Raw genomic sequence first — 5999 nt, forward strand, 5'->3', positions numbered from 1 at the left:
AGACTCTGCAGCTTCTGTGTTCTCTCCACTCCCAAATATATAAATCCTTTGCTTCTGAATAGATGTTGCCCACCTTTGCTCAAGCTATATCCTGTCTGACAGGCCCTTTAATCTGACCCCCTAGGAGGGCTGAACCCAAGCTCTGAAGTCTTCTGGGTCAGTCTGGGCCCTCCCCAGAACTCAGATCACCTATGATGTGCCTGACTCCTGTGCTAAACGCTCATCTTTACAACAGCCTTCAGGAAGGCTTCATCGTCTCTGTTTTGCTCAAGAGGAGAATGAACAAAAAAGGAAAAAAAAAAAGAGGAGAATGAACAAAGCTCAGTCAGCTGAGAGAGCCTGAGCTGGGTGGGATTCAACCCCTGGTTTACTTGTTTCCAAAGTCAAAACCTGTCCACCCCAAAAATCCTTTTGGGAGGTGGGTGCTGCTGCCTCTATCAGCTCCCCTGCATCTAGGAGACCATCAGCCCCTGGGGACACGAGCCGTGCCCTATCCAGCTTCCACCCTGCATGGCAGCTTGCAAGGACAGGCAAGGTGGCTTTGGCTTTACAGGCTGGTTGCTCATCACGGACGCCAATTGTGTGTAGTAGGGATGTCAGGTTTTAGTATTTCTCAATAGTGGCCCACTTGGTGTTTAGGCTGAATCAGTTCTTTACCGGGAAGGTCTACATCTTCCCACGGTGCCTAGAAGGATGTTTACCAATCTTGGCCTAAATATGTCAGAAGACCCCCCTCCTCCCCTCCCCTGTCCAGTTACTGAGAAAACACAAACCATGACACCTCTGGAGGAGAGGCCTGGGTACCATGCCCAGGCAAGACCGGTCTGTGATACCAACAACCACAGAAGATGAAAGCTTGGATTTAGAACTTGAACTTGGTAAAATGGTCCCGGCTCCACTCTGAACGAGCTATAGGACCTTAGTCCTACCACAACCAGATTCAGCTTCCTCATCTGTGCAATGGGGACAATAATAAATAATAATGGAATCACCCTCAGAAAGCATTTAGCATAGGTTCTCGGTCCACTTAACCTGTCAATGACAATAAACTGTTAACAGTTAAACCTCTAAGACTTTCCGTAAAAATTAGTTAACCAAGTAGGACAATAAAATCTCTTGCAGATAATGAATCATTCATGTTTTGGTTTGTCTTGGACATAGAGAGTCCCTCCAAGACAACTGTCTGATGAAAACTTGTTGAGTCAGTGGTTCTGCCCCAAGGGAGGTGACATCTGTCTGGGGAGCTTTAACAAGTACACTGACTCAGACACAGTTCCCCCTTAGATTTGGGTTTCCCAGGTGGCGCCAGTGGTAAATAATCTGCCTGCCAATGTAGGAGACATAAGAGACGCAGGATTGATTCCTGGGTTGAGAAGATCCCCTGGAGGAGGGCAGAGCAACCCACTCCAGTATTTTTGCCTAGAGAATCCCATGAACAGAGGAGCCTGGTGGGCTACAGTCCATAGAGTTGCAAAAAGTTGGACATGACTGAAGCAACTTAGCACACACGCTTGCCCCTTGGCTTTGGAATTGGCAAAGGAGAGAGAAATGGTTTCTGGAGACTGCAGGCTCCCAGGCCAGAGGGGCTGGTGGGTGGGGAGCCTGAGTGAGTTACACAGTAGGAAGGCCACTCCTTTTCCCTCCTGGCACAGGATCCAGATACAAAAATTGAAATCTCACTCTTCGGGGCAGTTTTACACATGGAGGAGAAAACAATATATGTGTATATATTTAGTGCTGGCAGAAAGACTAGAGTCATATCAGTTGTACAGACGGAGAAACTGTCAGAGTAGGGAAATGACTTACCCAAAGTGAAAGTCCTGGGAAAGCACAGAAGGACCTCAGCTATGAACTTGTATCCAAAACTTGTATCACTGTGCAAGAATGAGGAAGTGAGATGAGTGTTTGGAAAATATTTCAGGGAGCGGGCAGTGCCATCTGAGAGTGGGAAGTGGCCCCAGGTCTAATAGGGCAGGAGTAGTGGTGATTCATCTCTTGCTGAAGCTGGAGTGACTTTGGCCTGCTGGCTACAGAAGGCGGGGAGTGGGGTGTGCCCAGCTAAATGTCCCAGCACACAGGAGACCTGACAACCCAGGTGAGCATGAATGGCCAGGAAGACAGGAGGAACTTTCCTGTGCTGACAGCTTTGTTCACATGGGCAGAATTTCTACATCAGCAAGTTAGCTGCCACCCCGGGGACCGGAAGAATGGGGGTGGGTGGGCATCAGCATGAAGGACTTTCTCACTGCTGTGCTTAATTGCTTAGTCGTGTCTGACTCTTTGCGACCCCATGGACTGTGGCCCACCAGGCTCCTCTGTCCATGGGGATTCTCCAGACAAGAATATTGGAGTGGGTTGTCATGCCCTCCTCCAGGTCTCACTGCTAACCCTCCTGTATTTCTTTGTTGCCCCAATCTGGATTATGACATTAGGGAGTCCTCCGCTTTGGAGATGTGGAAGGTTAAGTGCGGCGTGGAGAGTGGGAAGCCACAGATGTTGCCGTGAGGAGGCACTGTCTAGGAGGAAAAAGCCGATTCAGGCAGAAACCAGACAGATCATTTCTAACCTGCACAGTCTCTGATCATGTCAATTATTTTCAGGTACGAATGTGTCTCTGCTCCAGGTCCCAGCTTCATCATTTCTCCTCCTAGATACCTTATGCATCCTTCTCTCTCTCTCTTTTTTTTGGCTATGCTGGCTCTTTGTTGCAAGGCGTGGGCTTTTTTTCTCTAGTTGTGGAGCATGGGCTTAGTTGCCCTTAGGTATACGGGATCTTAGCTCTCTGGCCAGGGATAGAATTCGTGTCCTCTGCATTAGGAAATGGATTCCTAACCACGGTACCACCAGGGAAGTTGCTTATGCACCTTTCAGCCAGATTAAATGGTACCTCCTTTGAGAAGCCTTTTGTGACTCCCCTGGGGCTGAACTAGATGCTAGGGGAACTAGCTCCTAGGCTGAACTAGGAGCTCCTCAGAGGTAGATGCTACCTCCTCTGTTCTCCCAAGGCCTGAGCTTGCCCACCCACCACAGCACTCATAGATGCCAATAGCTGGGTTGTCTGTTGCCCTCACCAGACTCTAAGGACAGGAACTGTGTGTCTGTCCTGTTCTCCATCAGCTCCTCAGCCTCTGGCAGCTCAACTAACTGACCTGAGGTGTCTCCAAGAATTAGTGCTGACGGTCCCAGGAGGCTGAGGGAGAGACTGAGGAGCTCAACAACCTCTCCGGAAGTGGGGGAGTGAGGACCCTCTTTGGGCAACTTTTTTCTTTTTTAAGTATACTTGATTTACAACGCTGCGATGGGCAACTTTCTTAACTTCTCTATACTTCACTTACTGATCTGTAAAATGGGACTAATCTGTGTGTAAGGCATAAAGTAGGACATGAGGGAGCACTCAGTGTCAGCCGTCATAGTTAGTTCTGCAGGAGGGGACCTGGAGGCTCAGGGAGGTATGTGCCAGGTCCAGACTCTAGGCTGCAAAAGGCAAGCCTTGGACTCCGGTCTGGGTTCTGGCCTCCAATCTGTGCCTCTCTTCATTCTCCACTGCTGGTTGTTGCCTGTCTGTCTCACTTCCTCAGTCAATAGGCAGCCAATAAACAGCTACTGGATGCCTGCTGGGGACCAGGTCCCAAGCTGAGAGCTGTGAGGCTGACAACAAAGGATGCTTTTCAGGAGGCAGTGGGATGAGCAAGAATGGCATTAACGTAAAATGCTCCTGGGCTCAAATTCCAGCTTTTCCACGTCTTGGCTATAAGATATTACTAAGGTCCCTAATCTCTGAGCCTGCTTTCTCTATTATTTTTTCGTGTGTGTTTTCTCCTTTAATAATGGGGGAAATACAAGACTTCCCAGCAGGAGAGCTGCAACCTGGCACTGGTCAGCATTGGATATAAATGGAAGCCAGTTATGATTAATATCCTCATCATCCCATTTTATTTTTAACCAACCTTTGCACATGGTAGTTAATTCTTCCCCCTTGTCCGGGCACCAGGACCCAGTTCTCAGTCCCAGGCCACCACAGTTCCTTACTTGTGCATCTCACTAGCTGGCTGATACACATGCCAGAGGAACCAGAGATCAAATTGCCAACATCCGTTGGATCATAGAAGAAGCAAGAGAGTTTCAGAAAAGCAACTACTTCTGCTTTATTGACTATGCCAAAGCCTTTGATTGTGTGGATCACAACAAACTGTGGAAAATTCTTAAAGAGATGGGACTACCAGACCACCCAACCTGCAAACAACTGGACATGGAACAACAGACTGGCTCCAAATAGGAAAGGAGTATGTCAAGGCTGTATATGGTCACCCTGCTTATTTAACTTATATGCAGAGTACATCATGAGAAACGCTGGGCTGGATGAAGCACAAGCTGGAGTTAAGATTGCCAGGAGAAATATCAATAACCTCAGATATGCAGATGACACCACACTTATGGCAGAAAGCAAAGAACTAAAGAGCCTCTTGATGAAAGGGAAGGAGGAGAGTGAAAAATTTGGCTTAAAGCTCAACATTCAGAAAACTAAGATCATGGCATCCGGTCCCATCACTTCATGGCAAATAGATGGGGAAACAGTGGAAACAGTGACAGACTTGATTTTTTGGGCTCCAAAATCACTGCAGATGGTGACTGCAGCCATGAAATTAAAAGACGCTTGCTCCTTGGAGAAAAGTTACGACCAACCTAGACAGCATATTTAAAGCAAAGGTCAGTCTAGTCAAAGCTATGGTTTTTCCAGTAGTCATGTATGGATGTGAGAGTTGGACTATAAAGAAAGCTGAGCACCGAAGAATTGATGCTTTTGAACTGTGGTGTTGGAGAAGACTCTTGAGCGTCCCTTGGACTGCAAGGATATCCAACCAGTCCATCCTAAAGGAAATCAGTCCTGAATATTCATTGGAAGGACTGATGCTGAAGCTGAAATTCCAATTCTTTGGCCACCTGATGCGAAGAACTGACTCATTGGAAAAGACCCTGATGCTGGGAAAGATTGAAGGCGGGAGGGGTAGGGGACGACAGAGGACGAGATGGTTGGATGGCGTCACGGATTCAATGCACATGAGTTGGAGTAAGCTCCGGGAGTTGGTAATGGACAGGGAAGCCTGCGTGCTGCAGTCCATGGGGTCGCAAAGAGTCGGACAAGACTGAGCGACTGAACTGAACTGAATGAACACACACCGGCAGACACCCACGCCCCCACTCACGTTCTTTCACACAAACGGTAGCAGCGATCAATGCTGTTCTTTTCGTCCCTTCACTTTTCCATCTATGGTATCTTGGAAGCGGTCCCCTATTAGTGCATGGTGAACATTTTTCTTTTTTAGCGGAGCACAGTATTCCATTGTACGGATTCTCTTTTAACGCGGTTGCTGTTACTATTATCAATCTGGGAACTCCGAGGACTTGGGATACTTAGAGCTGTCGAGTTGGAGCCCGGCACCCCGTTCCAGCCCCGGCTCCTCCCAGAATTCACCCAGTCACCCTGGGCTCCCTTTTCCCCACCCGTACGGTACGGTCGCGCGAGTGGGGGTGGGGCGGGAGATGGGGATGCAGAGAGGACCAGCCTGGCGGATCCCAGTGTCCGAGTGCGGGTCGGCGAGAAGCGCGCGCAACAGCTAGGGACTGAAGTCAACCTTTCCGGCGTAGCCACTCCGCTATACCAGCAGCACCAAACGCAGCGAGTAGTCTGGCACAATCAAGCTCGGAACCGGCTGTCAGGCCCTCCCGCCTCGGCACCTAATCTCGGGGCAACAACGCTCCAGCACCGGCTACTCACCCCCGCCTCCGCCGCTTCACCCTTCGTCCCCACGCCCCGAAGGTTACAGCCGTCCCTGTACCTTTAAGGGGGCGGAGCCCGGGCTCCGCTACTTCCGCCCCAAAGCAACATGGCACCAACCGGGAGAGGAGCGGGTGAAGGCGAGGAGAAGAGCGCCCCTCAAAAACATGGCTACGCCCCGGCCGCCGCGTTCGCGCCCGACGGTGACGTCACTTCCGGGGCG

The 5999-nt window shown here is 49.7% G+C and overlaps 1 protein-coding gene across 6 annotated transcripts in view; it reads right to left on the reverse strand.

Moving 5' to 3' along the window:
* Positions 1 to 5999, reverse strand: part of KYAT1 (kynurenine aminotransferase 1) — a 33166-nt gene that overhangs the window by 26577 nt on the left and 590 nt on the right. Inside the window, exon 1 of one of the 6 annotated variants that reach the window (XM_043469781.1) lies at positions 5777 to 5860. The exons of 2 other annotated variants lie outside the window; for them this stretch is intronic. The gene's annotated coding sequence lies outside the window, so the exon portion shown is untranslated. Of the gene's footprint in view, positions 1 to 1806; positions 2002 to 5776; positions 5861 to 5999 lie in introns of those variants that run through there. 3 more of the 6 variants (XM_043469778.1, XM_043469777.1, XM_043469782.1) reach the window with 3 other exon arrangements.

The sequence above is a fragment of the Cervus canadensis genome, chromosome 5 (genome assembly GCF_019320065.1).
Source record: "Cervus canadensis isolate Bull #8, Minnesota chromosome 5, ASM1932006v1, whole genome shotgun sequence".
NCBI lineage: Eukaryota > Metazoa > Chordata > Mammalia > Artiodactyla > Cervidae > Cervus > Cervus canadensis.